At 38.2% G+C, this 24647-nt stretch overlaps 1 long non-coding RNA gene across 11 annotated transcripts in view; it reads left to right on the top strand.

Annotated features, from left to right (window-relative positions):
* The window catches only part of LOC103348742 (uncharacterized), a 119318-nt gene that overhangs the window by 17887 nt on the left and 76784 nt on the right, over positions 1–24647 (top strand). For 4 of the 11 annotated variants that reach the window (XR_016231618.1, XR_007920424.3, XR_016231624.1 and 1 more), the window contains exon 2: positions 15415–15446. The exons of the other annotated variants lie outside the window; for them this stretch is intronic. This is a non-coding gene — a long non-coding RNA (uncharacterized LOC103348742). The remainder of the gene's footprint in view (positions 1–15414; positions 15447–24647) is intronic. 11 annotated transcript variants of the gene reach the window in all.

Raw genomic sequence — 24647 nt, 5'->3', positions numbered from 1 at the left:
TCTCTCTGTCTCTCTCTTTCTCACTGTCTAACTCTGCCTGACAAAAAACAAAAAACAAAAAGAAAAACAAATACTTTTCCCAAGATCATACAACTAGACACCAGGAAGTTTGGGATGAACCACTGTGACCAAAGGAGTCCAATATAAGGAAATAGATTTCCTACAACATTGGATGGAAACTTAATAAAAAACTTCAATTAATTTGGAATCTATCATCAAAAGGTGTTTTTCTGTTTTCTGCATAATCAACTTAATTAGAGCTTTGCTCTTAATATGCCAAAAATCCAACCCCCACCCCCAACCACTAAAGGGCCAATGCAATCTTCTTGAGATGATGCAGTTGTAGTTTTGAGTGTTCATTGAATGAAGTGGAAGAGTTGGGCTAAGTTTTCATATTATGAAATATCACAAACCTGTGGTAGGTTTTTGGAGATGAGGAAGAATATCACTAATGGCACCAGACACTTGAAGTCCAGCTGAGCACAGCATGAAATATTTACCATCTCCTTTTAGGTGGGAAGGAAGAGCACTCATTAAAGTTTCATATTTACATTTCTACCCTTCAGTCTGCTTTCCATTTTGTGCCATGTTCTCAAATTGTTCAAAGAACTCAGACCTTCAGGGAATGGATTGTGAGGGAGCCTGTACAATGTATCTGGTGATTTTCCCTAGACTGGGATGGCTGGGGAAAATGTGTATATTTTATGCACAGGGTGAAACTTCATTTCTGCTATGTAAAGAACCCATATCTTTTATGTTATAAAATTAAGTTTTATTTAGAAATAGAGAGGCAAAAGAGAGAGAGCTCCCATCTATTGATTCACTTCTCAAATACCTGAAACGGCCAGGACTGGTCCTTGCTAAAGCCTGGAGCCAAGACCTCAGTCTTAATCTCCTATGTGAGTGGCAGGACCCCAGTTAACTGAGGCATCAACAGTAACTCCCAAAAGTCTGCACTGTAGGAAGTTAGAGTTAGGAACCAGTGGTGGGTATTGAACCCAGGTGCTCTGACATGGGATTAGGTGTCTTACCTGGTGCCCTAACCACTAGGCTAAATACCAGGCTTGAATGGAGGAAGACACATGACAATGGCCAATTTGAGGACAGCACTTAAAGATATTAGACATTTTCTCTCCATTCAGTGTTGAGCCATCCAGGATAAATGGTGCTGAATGCTGACTTCATCTGTCTTGATCTATGAGTGCACTATGGTTGCTAAATATTTCTGAGTGAACTGATTTTTTTTTGGTAATAGCTATACTTCATATACAGGGAAGCAGACTCCATTGTGGCATTCTTCCTCTCTGACATGGAGCTTCCCTGATTATACATGTTCACCATGCTGTGTAGTTTCGGTGCATTGATTTGTAGTTCACAACTTTGGCATTCCAGGCACAAAAATGTGTCGCTACACATTCACTCACCCTCACACATTTGTAGCTCTCTTCTTACTATTTAACTCTTGAAAGAGAACTTTAAGGACAAGAAAAATGTGATTTTATTTGTATCAATGCTTGTACCAATTTGTACTATTTGTATAAATTGTTCACAACTCCTGTTATCATTTTTGCAACTACGAGTTAATTATTTTGTTTGTTGCAGGTGTGCCTGCTTGTCTCATCTTCTTTAGTACTTTAAAAGTTTCTAGAGGACACATTTATCAGACTTTCATTCAACAAGCATTGGTACAAATAGTACAAATTGGTACAAGCATTGATACAAATAAAATCACATTTTTCTTGTCCTTAATGCTCTCTTTCAAGAGTTAAATAGTAAGAAGAGAGCTACAAATGTGTGAGGGTGAGTGAATGTGTAGCCACACCTTTTTGTGCCTGGAATGCCAAAGGAGAAACTGACCTGGACTGCACAAATGTGCTTGCCCCCAGCGGGTAGGTAAGAACACAAAGTCCTCTGCAGTATCCTAGGAACGCTGACAATGAGACTTTAGGAAAGCTCCAGGAGGCATTTCAGAGGTAGAAATGGAGACAGAAATGGAGGCAAAGGCAAGATACTGGTGGAGAAAAACAGAGAAGTGGAAAGGGAGGCCCGTGGTGAGAAGATACAGATTGTTCTAAGAGCTCAAAATCTATTTCTCTAGCAGCTTAACATCTAACAGGAGGAAAAAGGAATCCAGTGGAGCACAATAAAGAAGCAGAACTTCAATGTGAAAACAAATGTAAGGGGAACCCTTTAAGCCGAAGAGAGAGCAGATCCAACATCTAGTATTACCATTTCCAACTCATCTTCAAGATTTCCCTACACTGTGACTTGGTCAGCAGATGCTGTCCTGGAAACTGGCAGAAGGGCCTTACCCTTACAGAATCTTCTGCTGCAGGGGTATTGAGCCTTGACTGTGGATGTTTCCTGAGCCCTGCTCCAAGAGCCCTGACTCAACCACTGCCTGCATGTGAGCACAAGAGCACAAATTCCAACCTGTGCTTTTCTTACTTTTGCTCTGACATTGGAAGGTCTACTTTAACAGTCGGCTTATTTTGCATAGCTCTAGTTCATATTGTTATTTTTGAAAATAGCTTATAATCTTCTTTATCATTGTTTCTAAAAGCTTAATTGGATTGTTTAGGAATAGGCCATGTGTCCATTACCATGTTCATTCAGAGAACATTAACTTTGCCATCCAGAAATCAAAAACTTGATTTGAGTCTTCCCCACTGTGCCTTTTAAACACATCCGTATTTTTTAATCGGATTGTCCCTGGATTGTCCCTGCTTGACTTTGTTCCCTTCTCTCCCCTTCTCTCTCACCATCCTTCCCCCTTTCTCCTTCCCTCTTATTTGAATTAGAACAAGAATGCCTTCATGTCTTCTTGCCTGTGCTCTTGCAACTCCTTCATTTCTTTCTGCCTTCAGTCTACAGCCTCAGTCACGTCAAACATGACACAAAGCCCGAGATGAGATTAGCACAGACTGTTTATCCATAAACTTGCTGAGATCAAACTCATCTGCTGTCATTTTGGGGTCAGTGGAGTTTCAAAGGCATAGAAAACAGAGTCAGCTTTACAACGTAAGAGAGGATGCTCTGAGACAGTCTCTGGTGTGACTTCTACTAAACTGGAATTTCTTGGAAACAAGCGAGGTTATCTCAAGACACTGGGAGTTCTTGTTTTGTTGCAAGAGGATTAAAAAAAACAGTTTGGGGGTATTTTAAAGGAGGAGGAACTGTGTGGAAGGTTTTTGTAACTGGCTATTTCTTGGAAGTATAGAGAGCTAGTAGGAATATTTTTTTTTTTTTTAAGGCAATTGCCAGTAAAAGAAGCTACTGCCTTGGGAAGCAGTTTCTCTTGCACCAATGCCATTCTTTTGCCTGATCCTCTTCAATGGCTTCCCTTAAAACACTGATTTTCTCCATCTGTTTTTTAAGCCTTTCTTTGATTCTTTTTTTTTTTTAAGATCTATTTATTTATTTGAAAGATAGAGCTACATTACACACAGAGAGAAGGTGAGACACAGAGAGACAGAGAAAGACAGATTGCAATATATTCCATAATTCCCAGATGGCTGCAATGGCTACTGCTAAACCAGGCCAGGCTGAAGCCATGAGCCTGGAACTCTATCCAGGTCTCCCATATGGGTGCCAGGGGCCCACATACTTGGACCATCTTCTGCAGTTTTCCTAGGCATATTAGCAGGGAGCTGGATTGGAAGTGGAGCAGTCAGGATTAGAACTGGTACTTTTATGGGATGCTGTCATCAGAGCTTGTAGCTTAGCCTGCTGTATCACAATGGATATATTTATTTGCTTGAGAGGCAGATTACAGACAGAGTGAGGGAGAGACAGAGAGAGAGAACTTCTATCTGCTGGTTGACTTCCTAAATGGCAGCAACCGCCTGAGTTTGGCATATCTGAAGCCAGGAGCCAGGAGCTTCTTCCAGGTCTCTCAAGCAGGTGCAGGGGCCCAACCTCTTGGACTATCTTCTACTGCTTTCCCAGGTCATCAGAAGGGAGCTGGATTGGAAATGGAGCAACCAGGACACAAACCAGCGCCCATAAGGAATGCTGGCATTGCAGGCAGATGCTTAACCTACCTTGCTATAGTGCCTGCCCCTGGCCCCTATTCTTGAGTCTTGTATTTTGTGCCTCAATCATATGAAAGGACTTGCAGTTTCCCAAACAAATATCAGCTATTTTTGGTCTGAGACTTTACATGTATTGTGATTTCTTCTGCTGTAACCTTTCTACCTCTTCGCCATTATACATGTACAAACACAAAACACAGTATTTATTTTACTTTAAAAATTCCATCACCCCCAATAAGGATTAATGGGAAAATAAAAATTATATATATTCATGATGTAGGATATTATGTTTTGAGATGTATGCATGAAGAAATGGTTAAATTAAGCTAATTAACATATCCATCATGTCATATATTTGCCTTTTTGGGGGTGAGAACACTTAAGATCTACTTTCTTTGCAATTTTCAAGTACATGGCCTATTATTAACTATAGTCATCATGCTGTACATTAGATTTATGGATATTATTTATCCTAACTGAAACTTACTACCATTTGAGCAATGTTTCTCTATTTATCACCTTCACTCTTCCCAGCCCTGGTAATCACCATTCTACTGTTTCTGTGAGTTCAACTTTTTATAATTTCACTGATAGGTGAGATCTTACTTCACTCACAAAATCTTGCTTTCGGTTTATCTGTTGCTGCAAATGATAGGATTTCCTTCTTTTTTTTAGGGCCAAATACTATTACATTGTTTATATGTGTTATATTTTCTTCATTTGATCTTAGCCAAAAGGCTGAGAAGTGATGTATGTATTGTATTTTCTTTATCCATTCATCCACAGATAGATATGAAGGTTGATTCACATTTTGACTGTTGTGAATAATCTATTAATATAGGAGTGCAAGTTTTTCTTTGCTATATTGAATTTATTTCATTTAGACATATACCCAGTAATGGGATATATACCCCAGTAGTGGGATTGTGAGATTGTGTCATTGTGTTTTTGAATTTTTTAACAACCTCCATACTGCTTTCCCAAGTGGCTGTACCAATTTACTTTCTCAGCAACAGTGTACAGAGCTTCTCTGTTCCCCCACATCCTGGCCAACACTTGCTTTTGTCTTTTTGATTATAGCCATTCTAAAAGTATGAAGTGATGTTTCATTATGGTTTAATTTACATTTTCCTGATGGTTACTATGTTGAGCTATTTGTTTTCTTTTAGGAACTGTCTATTCAAGATCTTTGCTAAGTTTTTAATTGAGTTATTTTTTTTTCTATTGACTTGAGTTCTATTATGGTATTGACTCCTTATCAGATGTATGGTTTACAGAGTTTTTCCCACTTTTATGATTCCCTCTTCTGACTGTTCCCTTTACTGTACAGACTGCTTTAATTTGATGTTGTCCCACATTGACTTTTTGCTTTTATTGCCTTTATTTTTGGGATCATATACAAAAATTTATGGCTGAGACCAATGTCCTAAAGTTTTCTCCCTATGTTTTCTTTTATTAGTTTTATAGTTTTAGGTCTTGTATTTAAGTCTTTAACCCATTTTGAGTTGATTTTGTACATGGCCCGATATAGAAGTTTAATTTAATTCTTCTGTTTGTGTGTATACAGATTTCCCAACATGACTGTTCTTTCCCTATGGTGTGTTCTTGGCACCTTTGTGTAAGATCAATTGACAACAAATGTGTGGGTTTATTTCTGGGCTCTGTATTCCATGCCATTAGTCTAAATTCTGTTTTTTATTGCAAGTCCCATACTGTCTTAATTACTACAGTTTTGTAGATGATTTTAAAATATGGTAATGTGATGTCCACATTTTTGTTCTTTCTGCTTGAGGTTGCTTCAGCTATTTGGGTCCTTTGCACTATCTTCACGTAGCTAGATTTCCATTTCTCCTAGTAATCAGCTCAAGTATCTGTTCCTAGGGAAGTGAGAGGGACTCCTTCCTTATCTAGGCTGCAAACCTTTTCTGCCCCAGAAGTGCCTCATGCATCCTTAGCATTCTTGCACAGTGTGACTATCCTCATTATTATGAGCTATTTACTGTGGCTCTCCCTCACTCAACTGTACATTTCTTCAGAGTTGGAAATTGTGTGTTATCATCTTCGTAATCTCAGTGATAGACACTTAGCAGGGGTTCAATAAATGTGGGTAAAATGATTAAACCATTAATCAATTCTTGCTTGGAGTTTTCCTTTTATACTGATCTTCATCATGGTATATTCACAGAAGTCTCTCTCAAAGAGAATAAGGATTTAGCGCTGAGGCCCTGGATCCCTGCTGGTTGCTGTAACACCACCCATGATTTCAGCAGCAACTTGTTATTAATGCTCCTCAGCAGGTGCCCTTTTATAGCACAAGTCCCACCTGCATGCTGGTGTTCTGGGCATGCCAGTCACTCAAGGTGCATTTGTAGATGGTGTTCTGGGCATGGCAGTCACTCAAGGTGCATTTGTGGAGTTTGTTTCCCAGTGACTGATGACACTGCTTTTATTTGCAAAGGCAGATTGCAGATGGAACAATTCAAGCCACTTACTGGGAAGGTACAGGGATGAAAGCATTTCTAACAGACTCCTCTTTTAATTCTTTTGTTACTGTGACCCCCCCAACCCACAATCCTACAGCTAATAGATCATTAGGTGTGAAAACAGTCATAAAACCAGGTTTCTGATAGGATTGCTTGCAAACATCATTGGTTCAGAAGGGCTTATAGTTTAAAATTTTGTTTAAACTTGCTGAGCAGTGAAACAACAGTTGGAATCCTTTCTTTATTTCCTAGCAGGTGCTAATGTGATTCTCTCTTCCATGATCTCTGCTTAAATGGTTAAGAAGTTTCTTTGGGGTACATAGTGGGTGGCAGAATATAGCTCATGGAAGAAAGAAAACTGGTTGTAATCTCATGCTTCTCTCATGTTCACTGACTGTTCAATCTCTAAACCATACATTTTTACATAAATTTTGTATTTACCTTTTACTTCTAGTAATTAGGAAATAATATTTTGTAAACTGAGTCCAACATACAATATCATGTAACTCAATTTAGCATATATTTAAAAAAGTACTTCAGGTTGATTTAAGAATGTAGCTTCAATCTTAGGAGGTCCTATTAACATATTCATTATACTGATACTCATTATTTTCAAGGGCTGCAACTAAAATGTAGCATTTGATAAACTTTGACACATTTGTGATAAAAAACACTTAGAATACTGTGACCAGAAGGCAATTTCCTTGACTTCACAGAGTCTGTTACAAACATCTTACATTGTGGAGAAATATGATACATTACTTTTAAGATCAGATCAAGAATAAGATAAGAATGCCTATTACTACCATGATTAGTTAACATTATATAAATTCTTAGATAAACAAGAGATGAAAAGGCAAAAGATAAAAGACAAAAAGCAAAAAGGAGAAATTTATTTCTTAAAGGTGATATGTTTATCCAGATAAATAGTACAATAAATTCTACAAACATTATTAGAACAAAGAAGATAATTCTTAAGGGTTACCACATGAAGCATCTAGTAGGAATAATTGTGGCATCCCTTCACTGCAGCAAACACCATTTTCATGAAATAACACTCTCAACAGAGAACAAAAGCAATCATAATTCTCTTTGAAGAGAATAACTAGGGAATATTTAATAAGGCCCAAATAACTGGAGATTCATATTGGATTTATGATGGGTTGATGTAACCTTGTGAAAGTGCTATTTCCCTTAATTCCTTTGCAAATTCCATGCAATTGCAGTAAAAATGCCATAAGGAATTTTTGAGTAACTCAACAAACATTCCACAGTTCAATGGGACAGTTGTAGATGACACATAGTTGGATTGATTTTTGAAAAAGAAGAGCAATATCTAAGACTTGCTGAGCCTGATGTGAAGGCATTGCTACAAGTTTCTACAACAGAAACAGTTTTGTGCTAGTGTAGAGTTACATCAATGGGGAAAAATGATTGTAGCAATAGACTCACAGCTTTGTGGAAACTTCCTGCATGAAAATGGGGCACCACAAGTCAGAAGTAGGTTGGATTAGGAAAATGGTCTCACACAATATAGGAGAACAAAGTTAGCCATACTCACTTTATTGACCAAGAGGAATTGCACAAATTAAAGCCCACCTATGAAAGGTAAAAGAAAACTTAGAGAAAAACGTAAGATGTTTTCTGATAATATTAGAAAGACCCCCAAAGCACAAACCATAAGGCAAAAGATTTATAGATTTGGCTATATCAATAATAAAGATTTCTGTTTAACAAAACGCACCAGAGACAATGTTAACAGATGGATAACAGGCTGGGAGAAGACATTTGCATTTCTGAAAGCAACACAGAATTAAATCTAGAAAATACAGGGAATGCCTGCAAATTAAGAAGGAAAAGACGGGAAATCCGTCATAAAACGTAAGTATAGGCTAGGAGTTAGTGAGTTACAGAGGAAGAAATCTGGGAAGATAACATGAACATAAACAGATGCTCAACCACATTAACAAAGAAATGCAAATCAAAATAAAAAAATAAAGTACCACTTTATTTTCATCAGATTGCTAGAAATCAAAAAGGAGGATGATTCAAGATATTCTGTGAGAATGTGGAAAAGCAGCAGGACCTCCCTACACATCTGACGAGGGGTTGAATAACATAGTTTATGTGGAGTGCAAAATCCACTTCGGTAGAAAGTGGACTCTGGAGGGTGTATGGCCTTGGCACTCTGCTTCCGATAAGCCTGACGGGCCCCTGGAGGGCAACTGTGGAGCTGTTCATTACAGCAGTCTTCCTGGTGGCACAGTTAGAAGCAACTCAGGTTTTCATTACCAGGAGAATAGATTCAAAAACATGATGAACACCACCTATACATTACAGGAGTATTTTGTGAACTAGATGTACATAGAACAATGTGAGTAGTTAATAGGAAGCAAATAAGACTCTTAACAAATAAAACATTATGTGTTTTTGAAGAAGACATGTTTATCCAATGATACATATGCCTATATGAATTAGGGATAAAGGAAAAAATTCATTTAAAAATCATTAGGGGTCTTGGTTTCTCTACTTCCAACCCGGTTCCCTACTAATGCACCTGGCAAAGCAACAGAAGATGGCCCAAATACTGAGGCCACCTTCCACCTGAGTAGAGACCCAGATGATGTTCTAGGCTCCTGGCTTCAGCCTGGCCCAGTCCCAGGCATTGCATTCGTTTAGAGTGAACCACCAGGAAGATATCTGTCTCTTTCACTCTCTACCTGTCCCTCTCTCACTTCGTCTCCCCTTCCCTCTCCCTCTGACATCCTTTTATCTCTTCCTCTCTCATGTAACTCTGCCTTTTAAATAATAAATACATAAATAAATAATTTTACTCTTAAGAGTAAAATAAAAAGTAGCTTTCTATGATATTTACTACTTATTCTTGGAGTTTATTCTCATACTAACTGGTTTCTTGGGTACATTTGTTCTAATACTGTAACAATGGTATTTTTCTATAGTTTTTTTATATTTTATTATAAATTTTCAAAATGTATTTTCCTGTAAAGTTGTCCAAAGTTACATTTTATGGTTAATAAATTTGAAATTGGTACACTTTATTAATTTTCTTCTGAAGACCATAATGTTTTTGATTGAGAAAATACTTTTTCTATGCTAATGTATTTAGTAAGTGTACTACACAATCTGCCACATGGAGGATATATTAACCTCCAGTTTTTAAAAATGTATAAACAATTCAACTCTAACACATTCACAGGTACTGTTTTTTTCCACTCAGACTTTCTTTAACAAACATTTTTATGACAAAACCTATCAAATATCATAGTTCTTTTAAAGTTGCAAAATTTCATTCCTTTCAACTAAAAATAGGAGCTTTATCAAAACTTCCTTCCTCTACATGGAAATATTCTCATATTCAATTATGTGACTTCCAAATGAAATCTTGTTAACTATTTAAACTTTCATTATTTAATTTATTTATTCTCTTTTTTACATCAAAGGGGATAAATTTCACAATCTTCCTATTGCAGTATTTAAAAAAATTTAATTCACTAAAAGCTTCAAAAGCTAAAGATTTTTGATATTCCCTTTCTTGAATGATTTAATTCAAGATTTTCAATTGACTTTTGACAAAAGGCAACCAAATTTAGAAGCTTTATTAGTGAAAATCAATAGCACTGTGGCACTCTGAGAGCCTCATTTACAAAGTTGTAAAAGCTCCGGCACTAATGTGAATGGTAAAGAGAGAATGTGTGTACTGAAATATTTTAGGATATTTAACATTAATTTCATCACATATTTTGCAGTTCAGTTACTCTTACAAAATATATACACAAATTAGCATAATATGGTAATTTGGATGAGATTATGAATTATTTGCACACTGCAGTTAATTCCAGGCACATTTTTTTGCTTCACATATCTCTGCTGTCATAAGCTTTTGCTCCATAAGTTAGTCAAATAAGAATATACTTTTTGGGGACCAGCATTGTGGTACCGTCACCTACTGCAACATCAGCATCCCATAGTCGAGCACCAGTTCAAGTCTGGATGCTTTGCTTCTGATTCAGCTCTCTGCTAATTTGCCTGAAAGCAGCAAGAGATGGCGCAAGGCTTGGGCTTCTGCTACCCACATGTGAGACCTAGATGGAGTTCTGGACTCCTGACTGGCCTGAACCAGTGCCAAGCAATGCAACTATTTGGGGAGTGAACCAGTAGTTGGAAGATTTCTCTCTTGCTCGTTCTCTGCCTCTCCCTCTCTCTGTCACTTTGTCTTTCAAATGAATAGCTTAATAAATAAACATTTACAAAGGAACATACTTTTTGCAACAACAGTGTAAAAGTTTGTTTTCTTATTATCACTGCAAAACAAATAATTTTATTCTCAAGTTTGAATGTTTTAACTTATATTACCTTAACATTTGCAATGTCAGACATGTCCCCTTCAGTAGAATGAACATCCAAAAACTACTTTGCTTCCAGTATTGAATTAAAAATAGAACCATTACCTTAATTACCTGAGTTTTTAAAAGATTTATTTATTTATTTATTTGAAAGTCAGAGTTACACGCACACACAGACACACACACACACACACACACACACACACACACGTGGTGGGGGGTGTCTTCCATCGGCTGGTGCACTTCCCAATTGACCGCAATGGCCAGAGCTGCGCTGATCTGAAGTCAGGAGCCAGGAGCCAGGAGCCTCTTCTGGGTCTTCCAATGTGGGTACAGAGCACCAAGAACTTGGGCTATCTTCTACTGCTTTCCAGTGCCATAGCAGGGAGCTGTATCGGAAGTGGAGCAGCCAGGACTTGAACTGGTGTCCATAAGGGATGCTGGCACCACAGGCAGTGGCTTTAACTGCTACGCCACAGTGCAGGCCTCTAATTACCTGATTTTTAAAATTATAGCAGCTGGTGGTATGGATATAATACAGGCTTTATTGGCCTGTTTGAACGATATTTTTCTGCTAATTGTGCTATCTCTTCTCATGTATCCAGAAGAAGATTTGAAATTGAAAATTATTTTGAAGAGTAATTTATTGATCTGAATGAAAAGTCATGCTACTCAGAGTGCTAGATAAAGTCACATCTGATTCTCTGTGAGCATAGGTTAAACAGTTATCTTGAAAGATGATCTTAAAGTAACTACTAGCTTTTAGGTAGATACTGCTACTTCTTATAGATTCACGTTTCTAATTTTCATGTGGCCAATACTACTGCTACATATTGCTTCTTTTACTGAAGATAAATGTCAAAAAATGCAATGTGCAAGTTTCATGTTCATCAACTTGAGACATAAGTTCTGGAATAGGTCAAGTTCCGGAAATTCAGTCCAGAAATTAAAAATATACTTTTCAGTGATTGCTGCCAGCAATGTTTACTGCAAAATAAAAAGAAAAACCAAACATACCAAAAATGATAAAACAAACAGCAAGACCTTTGTAGCTGACCACCCTTTGTATGCTCTACAGTGGAATGCTCATCTTCCATTTCCTGGACATATTTTACATCTTGCAAATTATGACTTCTATTTTTAAATTACCCAAATGACTACAGGCATAGCAGTTTCGCATAATTTGCAGGCAGTGATCTTGGTCATGACATAAGTGGCTAGTTCACCAACTGGATGGCAGTGATAAAAGCTTGGAATGCTTCTCTCTCCACCATTTAAAGTCACAAGGAATTAGTTGTTTCTAGTTACTGATGTCTAAGTACATTTTGCTGCAATCACTGAGTGCTCTGGATGATGTCCTTCAAGGGGTCTTAATTGTGTTGTGTCTGGAGAGATTCAGAAAAAGAAGCATGTGTTACAGCATGCCATCTCTCAGGCCTTACCTTGTGTCCAAGTCAGAAATCTGTTTACATATGACCAGATAAGACCATGAGTGCTTCTGGTGCCACCGAGTGGAGGTCTATCATTCTATATTATTTTTACCATAGTCAATTAATATCAAAAATAGCAAAAATAATTATAACTTTACTATGCCTCTTTAAACCTTAGAAAATCAAGGTGAAATGGAAACAGGGCCAAAGGGCACACCCAAGGACTCACCTGGCCTAGTCTGAAGGAATGGACATTCTCTGAATTGGTAATCATTTGAGTAGAAAGAATCATTTTCTGGGAAGTACATACTTGGTATGCACATTTAGTGAACTCCATTATATGAGATAATGGTAGAGGATCTTAGTATGGGTAAAAGTGAATTTCTGAAAATTTCCTAATCTTCACCATCATATGGTGCTAATACTTAAAATGTTAAATATCTAGGCATTAGAGATTAAAAAGTCTACCTCCTTGGGGCCGGCGCCATGGTTCACTTGGTTAATCCTCTGCCTGTGGTGCTGGCATCCCATATGGGTGCTAGGTTCTAGTCCTGGTTGCTCCTCTTCCGGTTCAGCTCTCTGCTGTGGCCTGGGAAGGCTGGGGAGGATGGCCCAAGTGCTTGGGCCCTGCACCCGCATTGGAGACCAGGAGGAAGCACCTGGCTCCTGGCTTTGGATCAGCGCAGTGCACCAGGCTTAGCGACCATTTGAGGGGTGAACCAATGGAAGGAAGACCTTTCTCTCTGTCTCTCTCTCTCACTGTTTAACTCTGCCTGTCAAAAAAAAAAAAAAAAAAAAAAAAAGTCTACCCCCGGAATCATTTGGGCTGGAATGGCAGCTAAATTCTGTTCTGTGTAGCCTTGCATTCACTTTTGAAAGTTGTAATATTTCTTCTTTGACATCTGATTACCATGGTGTAAAGGGGGCCTGCTTTGGTAGTTTATTGCTAACCTCCCTCCCAATCTGTGATTGTCCTTTAATTCATCTTAATTTTCTAAACTCTGACTTTTGTGTATCTCACTAAATACAAATTAGCTGGTTCTTGCATCCACCAGTTAACATCCCTAAATTAATGTTTCTTCCAATTCTACTCAGCCTGGATACCCTGTATTATTTCAAGTCATTCATCCCTTTGTTAATTCATGTATATAGCAAGCTTTCATCAAGTACACACAGTATACCTGGTTCTCAGTGGTCCTCCTCAGTTTTGGGAGAGGATCCAGACATTCTCCCTTCTCTGACTCTTTCAGCTTCTGGACACACATGCTTATGCCATTTTAATTTGCTGTGTTGCTCTTGTGAATAAGTATGAGATATTTGGGACAACAAACACATGTATGAATGACATGCTAAAAATAATGGTTATCAAAAGCAGCATTTGAAGGAGTTTGAGTCTTGCAATCTGAGAATGCAGGAAAAAGGAGTGGTAGGAATGCTTCCAGTGGAATCTAGTGGCAGTGAATGAGTAATATAACTGCAAGACAGTGTAGATTGGAAAGAGCATCCTTGTGACTACTGAAAACTGAAGTATCTTGAAGATCTGAGGACACTTCAAAAAGTTTCTGGAAAATGGACTTAAAAGATACATTTATTTTGGCGCAAAATCTTTTTGAAATCCATGCACAGATTTTTCATAGTATGCTTTTCCATGCATTTTCAAAGACCTTTTGTACCTACAAAACTGTAAAGCTTTAAAGAAGGATTTGATAACTGTTTACGAGAGAATTACTAAAAGTCTCATGAAGACTCTTAAGTTGTCTTGAAGGAGCAAGAGAACCATGGCTGACAAAAAATGGAATATTCAGTAGAGAAAGAGCAGCATTTGTAAAAGCAAGAAATGTGGAAGCCCTTGTAATCCAACATAAGCTAACGGTGGTGCAATAGGAGAGTGCGGGATCATGGAAATTGCTTGATTTTATGATGGGGCACTTTTCTTCTTTATTATTGTTAATAAAACATAATTTGTCAGAAAAGTTTGAAGAAATTATACTGACTGAATTGGTTTTTGAAATTATTGTTTTCTATTAAATTTTCTCTGTTTTGGTTATTGTGCTCCTCATGAATAACCACACTGATGTGATTTTAATATGATTATAATAATTGAGGTTACCATATCATCTAGCAAATTATTGTTATTCTGAATATAAGTAGGAGTTTTTCCAAATGTGGGAAGTGTGAACTCTTATTAATTATCTGCCTTCTCATGAAGTCTTCACCTTTACCCTACTGAGTGCCTTGAGAGAGCTTTCATCAATGCAAAGCTTAGTTTTTGTCTAACCAAGCTGAGTGCCTGAATGTTTACAGCTGATAAGTGCTTTGTAAGAATAAGTGGAAACTGGCAGGGGTTGTCACCATTGTTTTAAAAGGCAAAAGTTAATTTTTCTTTCAGAGAAAGGAAAAATCCTACCTGACTGTGCCCTACAATATCAGGCCCAAGATCACCGTGTCTCTAGCTTTCCATTCTGTTCCTCTGGCCTTGCCCTGGCCAACTGCCTGGCCAGCTGCCTCTGAGAAACAAGCTAGGTGGTGCAGTGATAGTGGGGCATCTGTACTTTGGGCAGTAAAACACTAAAACTGTGTGGACCTGGATAAATGCAATAACCTTCGATTTTCTTCATAAGAATAGAATTGTATCTTTCTCTTTACTGGGTACAAATAGGATGACAGCATCCTTCTCAGTTTCAGAGTTGTGGTCTGGTTGGAAGCGCAGGCGGAGGGCTGGGACACCTGCAGTCACTCTCAGACCATACATTGCCAAGCCATCTGCAGCAAGCTTCCCCACCTTGAGGGGGAACCTGTGACAAAAGTGATAGTACTTACTTGACCTATTTATAGGGTGGTGGCCTGTTTCAAATAAGATGATGCTTATGCATGACCATTCATAAATATAAAACATTAGAAAAATTATATATTTATCAAGAAGCACATTCATGAAACCGGTCTAAAATTAATTAATTTAAATATGGTGATAATTTCTGAGTAGAGGTTTCTAAATAAGGTTGAATGTCATTGAATCAATTCTCTTCTAGGTAAAACTGTATTATGAGAATTTTTACCATCATGATCATGTTATAATCTCTCTTTATTTTATTTTTACTTTCAGAATCAAGCTAGTATCAACATTTGTGACAAAAGGTATCTATAAATTATATATTGCCATATATACAGTAATAGTACAATTTATAGTGTTTATTATGCACCGAACACTATAATAAGTGCTGTATATGATTTAGTGCAGTGAATATTTAGAATGACTCTCTGGGGTAGATTCAGCTTGGTTCTGTTTTACAAACATGCATAGACTAAGCTCTAGAGAATTAAGTAGATTCTTAAACAACATTGGCTCACATGTGCTCCTTAGGGATCCAGGATTATGCAGGAACTTGGACTTGTGTTTTAATTTCATCCTCACTACAAATAAGCAGACCAAAGGAAAAGTCATAGAATAATCTACTTTAAGTACTTTACTGTCAGGAACTTTGTTTGTCTTATTTACTGTTTGTAACACTGCCAAGAATTAAAAACATGATTAAAGGCAATAAGATTATGGCTGTTTAAAATATGTGAGGTTGTTTCTCTTTTTGCAGGGAAATGAACAAACAAGGGAAAACAAATGTTCACCAATAGGTTGTTGTAAAGATCAAATGATATTTGTGAAGTGTTTATTATAGGGCCTAGTATATTATGAATGCTCAATGCAAGTCAGTGACCATTATCATTACTTTTGTAATGGTAATGATATTACTTTGGATTATCTGCCAGCTTGTGCTGTCTTGGCTGTTCTGGAGGACACTTTGGCTTCACCCAGGCATACATTACTCTCTCTCACCTCTCTGTTCCCCATTGTTTCTTGGAGGTATCTCTAATGTGTTATAGGATGGAAGGAAAATAGGGAGATACCTCTCTTGAGGAGTTTCCTTTCAGTTTCTGAATTAGTGCATATTGTGAACTTGGCCCTATGGAAGAGGGTCATATCTGCTTGGAACATATCAACTTTATATTCACAAAGACTCTAAGGGGTAGATGTTGTTATACGCAGTATAATAAAATGTACAAACTGAAGTTCAGAGTGAGTGATGTGTCCAAGGCTAAAAGGTAATAGTTAAGTGGTTGAGTCAGGAATCCAATGTAAGTATTCTGGCTTTGGTGTCTGCCACTCAATCACTATGAAATGTGACTCCTACAATGTCTTTGGGTCTTTGTGGGAAGTCTGTGCTTTTGAGAGTTAGATACAACCATAGTTAGAAATAAAAGTCAGATTGCACTGCTCTGAAACAGGCAAAGGGAAAGCTGTGAAATATGGTACTTTGGATGTCTGCGCTCTAGATCAAGCAACAACTGGCCAGAGTTGAAAGTTAATCTGAGGTTCACTGCTGTGCATAGGATCCAGCTGTGATCTGTTGCCTGTGCTGCTATGCAGTTTCCTGTGCCATACCTTGTACTGGTACCTGTTGAAGCTTTGACCATGACCTTTTACTACTTTAGTTAGAGATACTTTCATAACCAAATAACCTCCACCCCTAAAGTACGAATACAAGATTAAGGTTGAGACTGCACCATCAGAAGGTCATAGAATGATGACATTTAAACATTTTAGACATGAGGCCGAACACAACTTCAAATAATTTAAATAGTTTTCCCAAATTTTGCATTTCTAAACTGAACTAACTTTTCTTCTATGTGACTGAACGTCAATGAAAACCACCATCAGAATTCAGGACTCTTTTATATAGAGTGACCATGAACCTCTCAGTTTTTCTCTGTTTCTACCTGCAAGAACATAACATTTGGGAATCACTTTCTGTTTTCAATGACATATTACTCTGGATTCTCCAGAGAAACAGAATCAAGTCTAAATGACTCAGAAGTAGGGGAACTGGTACTTCCAGTCCAAGGCCAACAACAGAATATCAATACCTAGAGGCACACAAGAGAGGCAGTTCTTTCTCACTCGTATTTTTATTCCATCCAGGCTTTTAGTGGTTTGGATAAGGCCTACCCATATCGAGAAAGGCAATCTGCTTTACTAAGTTTACTTAATCAAATGTAAATCTCATTGAAAAACATCTTTGCAGACATACCCAGAAATATGTTTAATCAATTATTGGATACCCTGTGGCCCAGTCAAATTGACACAAAATGTTAACCATTACAGATAAATTTGCCTTGTCTGTTTTTCCAATGCAGCGTTCCTTAGTATGCTGTTCTAGTATGGCTTTATTCTATTCACTCAGTGATTCATTCATTCAATCATTTAAAGCCTAGAAAATCTCGTTTACTCAAATTTGAAATCTTTATCTTGACCCTTGTGTGACTATAGGAGTTCTTTGATCTCTCTGTGATCTCTGTGGACTTATTTCTTTAACTTAGAAAGGGAGATAATGGTAATATCTGTCTTACGGAGTTATTGTTAGGAATTTATATATACACATACATATACTTGTTACAAATATTATAAATACACAGATTAGAGTGCTGCCCATCACATAGTGAAAGCTATATTTGTTTGTTGTTATTCTTATTATAATTTGCTCCCTTCTTATGTAACATTAGATACACTATATACTACAAGCACTGGATATAAAATACATGGTCTCTTCCATTAAAGTTCATGAGGGGAAAGAGGAATATAATTAAATGAGAGATGACAGTACAATTTATGAGTAATAGAGGGAGAGATGATAGATAAATATGAAAGCACAAACAAGGGGCCTTTAAGCAGAATATAAATGAAAAGATCAAGGGAGGTTGTGCCATGAAAATATTCAAACTGAGGCCTCAGAGTTAAGCAAATAGGTAGAGTAGATAGGCACTCTGTTAACTTTTGTAGGTTCCAGGGATAGCATAAAAGTAAAGGTCTACATATTGTTAAAGTCAGGTGAAATAGTGATCAAATCTGAAAAATCTCTGAGTAGATGAAGCTAGTTAGTTTTATTAATTTTTTAAAATTTATTTATGTAAAGGGAACAGATTTCATGTATTTCATGTATACAGTTTTAAGAACATAATGATACTTCCCATTCTCTCCCCCTCCTCCCTTCCTTTCCCTTACTTTCTTATTTTTTGTTCAATTCATGCAATGACATACTCTCCATTTACTTTATAATCACAATCATAACCCTCCATAAACAAAGAATTAGACAAGTAGTAAGTAGAAAGACCAGTGTTCTCCCAGACTATAGACAAGGGTTGTAAACAATAATCAAATTTCAAGATGTCAATTTCACTCACTTGCATTTCATTTTTTGTGCTCTCTACATTAGCTACCATGAATCTTAGAAAATATGATGTTGTCCTTTTGGGTCTGGATGGACTGCATAAAGAAAATGCTGTTCATATACACAATGGAATACTACTCAGCCATTAAAAGAAGGAAATCTTGTCCCTTGTAACAAAATGGATGCAGTTAGAGACCATTATGCTTAATGAAATAGGTCCGTGCCAGTTAGGTTTTGAAAGTAGCTCCAGGGACCAGCACTGTGGTACAGTGTATAGTGTGTTAAGCTGCTGTCTGCAGTGCTGGCATCTCATATGGGTGCCAGTTTGTGTCCTGACTGCTCCACTTCTGATCCAGCTCCCAGCTAAGGCTCCTGGAAAAGCAGTGGAGGATGGCCCAAATACTTGGGCCCTTGCAGCCGTGTGGGAGAACCAGATGAAGCTCTTGGCTCCTGACTTTAGTCTGACCTAGCCCTGGCCATTGCAGCCATTTAGGGAGTAAATCAGTCAATGAAAGATCTCTCTCTCTCTCTCTCTTTTTCTCTCTCTCTCTCTCCCTCTCTTTCTCATCCTCTCCTCTTTGTAGCTTTGCCTTAAATCTTATATGTATATTGTATTACAAACATTAATGAAATTTGAACCATTTATTGCAAACCTTTATCTTGAAAAACTCCAGTATTTAGCTCATCTAATCAGAAACTTCCAAATAACTTACAATTATAGGTGAGGATTTTTCAGGGGGCTAGACAAAATAAGACCACAGTATAGCTGTAGCCCATCTATATTCCTTCATATGCATGTTTCATCACAGGTCTAAATATTTGAAAATTATAATTTAAATGAAAACTATTAAAGCAATTAAGATTTATGCTTCCTACCTTGAAAAATGGACATTTGTAACAACTTCAAAGCAGGGATCAAATGTGGAATTTGCAGACCTTCCAAAGTCTGTGTTGAAAGGAAGCAATACAGGCCAGCTACAACTGGTTACCTCCTTGACCCCAGACAAGATCCCCTTGCTTTCCAACTCCAGCTCTCTCAGTACTGTGGGGACCTTGTGTGCACAGCTATGGTTAGGTAGTTCCACCCACACAACCCTTCCTGCCCAACTCTCTCTTTGCCACCTCTTAGACCTGTGCAGTCGATTTGTGGGATTGACTCTGAAAGAAAGCTTGAATGTGTGAAGTCTGGGAGAGGAGGTATGACCTCCACAGGGGTATAATGCCCATGGAACTGTAGACTTTAGGGAAGGGTTCTGATAGCAGAGGACCACAAAGTCATGGTTCTCAGACTTTAAGATTAGTCATAATCACCTGGATAGTTTGCTAAAACACAGATATTTGGGTTCCTCCCTACAGAGTTTCTTATTTAGGAGATCTGGTTGTGGTCCAAGAACAAGTCCTTAGGTTGTGCTTATGTGCTGGTATGGGAACCATAGAAGAACCACTGTTCTAACCATGAGGCCAAAAGAAGGTCCTTTTACTCAAGTCTAAAGGAGGGGAGGTACACTGAATCCAGGAGTTGCTGCAAAGGAATAGTCTATGGACAGGATTGCATCGTATGTATATGCACCTGGTCCCCACATTTTCTCAAAATTCAGTCATTGGAAAGTCACTCTGGCATAGGATAGTCTGCTTGGTGTGTTGGCCACATTGGATCCCTATGGGGTATTACCACATGAGATTATATCTGGCCAGGCTGGGGTCACACATAAAAACCCTTGGGTGAGAAATTTCTTTTCTTGTTATCTTTGCACAGCAGTAATGATCACAAATCAGAAATCTACCAGAATGTAGACTGCACACTGTATTCATTTTCTCCCCCCTCATAGAGTTTCTACCTTAGTTATTGTTATTCAGTCCCAATAGCTCAGTTCCAGCTAGGCACTGTGAGCCTGCAAGTCGGTAACTTTTGTAATGAAACACCCAATGGATCGAGTTGCTTACTAATCTGTACAGGACTCATCTGATGAGTAAAAAATAACATGTTTAGGTTCTTCCAGGAACTATCTGTTTACTCTGCTTTGGCAGTAAGAATTGCATTAAGGCTGAAACTTAACTGTGGGGATCAATACCAAATGGATTTATTTAGCACATGCAGTGGAAAATGGCAGAAGTGTCTGTTAACCTGATGACATTTTGTGCTGTTATTGAAAGTTCATTATTTATCTGATGTCTTTGCATGGGAAGCGTGAACTTAGAAATATTGGGAGGTGATCTGACTGAAGCAGAAGTTGTGGTGTATGAATCTATACACTTGTGTATTTTTTCTGTACAACAGGTCTTCAAACCTGGTGCTGTGCTTCAGAATTTAGGCGATGCAGATTTTGTTCTCTTCCCTTCTTTTATCCTGGAACATTTGTAAATGATATCTTAATTTTTTTAGAATGGTTTCCTCCCTGGCCCAGGAAGCCCTAATAACATACTCCAGGTGGATCTCTCCTGATTCCTTTTAATGGAGTTTAGGGCCAAGGGGTGGTTTGCCAAGTTACACAGATCTAGGCTAGCAACAAGATCAAGGCTAAGAAGAGCAGGGTGGGGTGATGCAGAGTTTGTAGAATTAAGTGTAGTCTGAGAGGCCAGTGCAAACTGATGATACAAATTGTCCCCAATTTACAATGACGTGAAAGCATTCAGTAGAATCCATGCTTCAAAGTTTGAATTTGAATCTTTTTTTTTTTCAGACTACTGATTTACAGCTTAATATTCTTTTTTCTTTTCTTTTTTTTTAAGTTTTATTTAATGAATATAAATTTCCAAAGTACGACTTATGGATTACAATGGCTTCCCCCCCATACCGTCCCTCCCACCCACAACCCTCCCCTTTCCCACTCCCTCTCCCCTTCCATTCACATCAAGATTCATTTTCAATTATCTTAATATACAGAAGATCAGCTTAGTATACATTAAGTAAGGATTTCAACAGTTTGCTCCCACACAGAAACATAAAGTGAAAAATAATAGATGATTTGTTTTAAATGATGATGAAATCAGATCAGCCCTATTGTCATGTTTAATCCCAGTGAGAGTCAAGTTGGGAATTGATAATTTCTTTCTTTTTTTTTTTTTTTTTTTTTTTTTTTACAGAAGTTTAGTATGCATTAAGTAAAGATTTCAACCGTTTGCACCCCCATAGAAACACAAAGTGAAATATATTGTTTGAGTACTCGTTACAGCATTAAATCTCAATGCACAGCACATTAAAGACAGAGATCCCACATGAGGAGTAAGTGCACAGTGACTCCTGTTGTTGACTTTACCAATTGACACTCCTGTCTATGGCATCAGTAATCTCCCTATGCTCCAGTCATGAGTTTCCAAGGCTATGGAAGCCCTCTGAGTTCTGTGAGGCTGGGCAGTCACAGCAGCCACAGCGGCCAATCAGCTCCAAGTTTCCGAGGGGAAATGACTGACACCACATAATGCACTGTTTTGCTGAGCTACAATGTCAGGTAGCTAGCTTATACATGTATTTTGACTTAGGATATCTTCAGTTTCAGATGTGTTTATTGGAACATAATTCTATTGTATGTGGAGGAGCATCAACATATGTACTGGGATCATGATGAAAAGAGAATGACAGGTCTGATATGAAGAGGACAGAATGACTAAGAACTGCAATATAAGGGGAACAAGATGAGAGCAACTGATAATGTAGACACAAGCCACATATCCTGCATTGGACTGACTGGTCCAAGAATGGGATGGGCTGATCTTTCAAGTTACAGAAGCTGGAGTTCTGCACACCAAACCTTACTTTATATTCTGATTAAATTTTCTTTCATATATTTCAACAATTAAGCCAACTCAATAGATCTACCTGAAGAATTTTTTTTAAAGATTTATTTTATTTATTTGAAAGACAGAGTTACATAGTGAGGTAGAGCCAGAGCCAGAGTGAGAGCGAGAGCGAGAGCGAGAGAGATCTTCCATCCACTTATTCACTCCTCAAATGACTGCAACGGCCAGAGCTGAGCTGATCTGAAGCCAGGAGCCAGGAGCTTCTTCTGGGTCTTTCATGTGGGTGTAGCAGTCAAAGGACATGGGCCATCTTCTACTGCTTTCCCAGGCAATAGCAGAGAACGGAATCAGAAGTGGAGCAGCTGGGACTTGAATGGCGCCCATATGGGATTCCAGCACTGCAGGCCGCGGCTTTAACCTGCTGCTCCACAGCACTGGCCCCTGCCTGAAAAATTTTGTAATGGCTGAGTTGTCTGTAGTCACATGATTTTCCTTGATTCAAAAAAAAATTGAAGATCCCCAAAATTTTAAGGCAATTTTCTGCCCTAAGGGATACTAGAAAGTTATTTTCATGAATAATTGGGGAGAATCAGACCAGCTATATGTTGGCAGGTGCTTAGCATTCTGGACAGTCAGAGAACAGCCATGTTGGCCTATGGGGAACCAACTGAATAATGTTCCAAAATGTGAATGCTTTTATCTACTCACCAACTATAAGACAATTGGATGGTTTCTAGTTTGTGGCAATTCTGCAGAATGCTGTTATGTACAATTGTGTATAGGTGTTTGGGTGAACATAAATTTTAATTTCTCTGGAGTAAATACTTAAAAGTGTGATTATTGGGTTATGTGGTTAAATGTATGTTTAACTTTGTAAGAAACTGCCAAATTGTTTTCCTTTTTTAAAAATATCATTTCTTTATTTGAAAGACAGAATTAGAGAGAGGAGAGGTAGAGGGAGAGAGAGACATACAGAGAGAGACAGAGAGAATCAATCTTCCCTCTGCTGGTTCACTCTCCAAATGGCTGCAACAGCTGGGACTGGGCCAGGCCAAAGCTGGGATCCAGGAGCCTCATCTAGACCTCCCATGGGGAAACAGGGGACTAAGCACTTTGACCATCCTCCCATGCCCTCCCAGGCTGGGAAGCCTGGTTTGGGAGTAGAGCAGCTAGGATACGAACTAGTGCCCATATGGGATGCTGGCACTACAGGTGGTGGCTCAACCCATTGTACTATAGCACCAGCCCCAGAAATTGTTTTCTAGAATAGCTGAATTATTTTTGCAGCCTCACTAGCAATGTACAGGGGTCCTGCTGGTCTGTATCTTTGCCACCACTTGGTATGAAATGATAGCCTCCTAGTAGATGGGTAATTGTATTTAACTTTGGGCATAATATGAATCTCCCTTCCCTTTAATGCTGCTCAATTTGAATTTTTCTCCTGACTAATAAAGTTAAGCTTCTTCAGAAATGACTTTTCTCATGTGTACATCCTTTTTTGGTGGAATGTGTGTTCAAATCTCTTTCCTGAGCATCCCTTGAGTCTTGAAATTCTTGTCTGGTCCACTTGTTTTCATTAACATTTCAGAATATGCTTACAGTTCCTTTATGTGCTTAACCCAGGGTTTATTTTTTTTAAAGATTTATTTATTTATTTGAAAGGCAGAATTACAGAGAGGCAGAGGCAGAGAGTGAGAGAGAGAGGTCTTCCATCTGCTGGTTCACCCCACGGATGGCCATAACAGCTGGAGCTGTGCTTATTAGAAACCAGGAGCCAGGAGCTTCTTCCTGATCTCCTATGTGGGTGCAGGGGCCTAAGCACTTGGGTCATCTTCTGCTGCTTTTCCAGGCCATAGCAGAGAGCTGGATTGGAAGTGGAGCAGCCAGAACTCGAACCGGCACCCATATGGGATGTCTGCACTGCAGGCAACGGCTTTACCTGCTACGCCACAGTGCTGGCCCCAACCAGGGGTTTTAATTGTAATTAGTTGAATGTGTTTATTTCATCTGGCCCATAACCAGACATTCTAAACCTCTTTAAATGATTCTCTCTACTTGCTGATCTAATTTCTTTTCCACTCTTTGATCTACACCAAGCTGTGGTTGTTCTCATTATCCTATATTTCATATCTCACCAAGGTTCCCAATGCCTTTCATATTGTTAAATACAACTGCATTTTATTTAACTTTTTAGTCCATGTGACATCTTTGTCCTTGAAATACTCTCATCTCTTGATTTTCATGATACATTAATCTTAGATTTTTTTTTCTTACTTACATGCTGATCCTCCTTTGTTTCCTTTGAAGGATCAGAATATTTTTCCTAGTTATTAATTATTGGAATTTTAGACTTGTTAATAGACATTCATTCTTTTATTCT

This window comes from Oryctolagus cuniculus, chromosome 3 (assembly GCF_051225735.1).
Source record: "Oryctolagus cuniculus isolate XC-2025 breed Fujian yellow rabbit chromosome 3, ASM5122573v1, whole genome shotgun sequence".
Taxonomy (NCBI): Eukaryota; Metazoa; Chordata; class Mammalia; order Lagomorpha; family Leporidae; genus Oryctolagus; species Oryctolagus cuniculus.
Note: the sequence above shows the minus strand (reverse complement) of the source record. Positions and strands in the feature narration are given on the sequence as shown.